Source organism: Pterocles gutturalis, unplaced genomic scaffold (genome assembly GCF_000699245.1).
Source record: "Pterocles gutturalis isolate BGI_N339 unplaced genomic scaffold, ASM69924v1 scaffold34250, whole genome shotgun sequence".
In the NCBI taxonomy this organism is placed as follows: domain Eukaryota; kingdom Metazoa; phylum Chordata; class Aves; order Pterocliformes; family Pteroclidae; genus Pterocles; species Pterocles gutturalis.
Genome location: NW_010144507.1, coordinates 37481 through 37805, shown reverse-complemented (window position 1 = coordinate 37805; position 325 = coordinate 37481).

Sequence of the window (325 nt, the reverse complement as noted above, 5' to 3'; positions counted from 1 at the left end):
CAGAATCCATGGAAGAGCAAGTTATTACTTTGTCTCTTTGTTTTATTAAGAAGGCTATACAGTTTTAATACACCAGCCTGTGACAGAGCTTGAAGAGGGTTTTTCTGATGCTTATTCTGGCTTTAAATTACCAGTAACAAAGATGAGGATTACTAAGGACTAAAGACTTCTGATGCAACTCATTGGTTTCAGTAGGAGTTACTCCAGAAGCAGAGTAATCTTAACTATTGAATTTTTACTGAATTTCCTGTTTCAAATGAGAGATAAGGTCAATGTGACCAGGACACTTGCTAAGGTTGTTACTTGGGGGGGGGGGGGGGGGGAA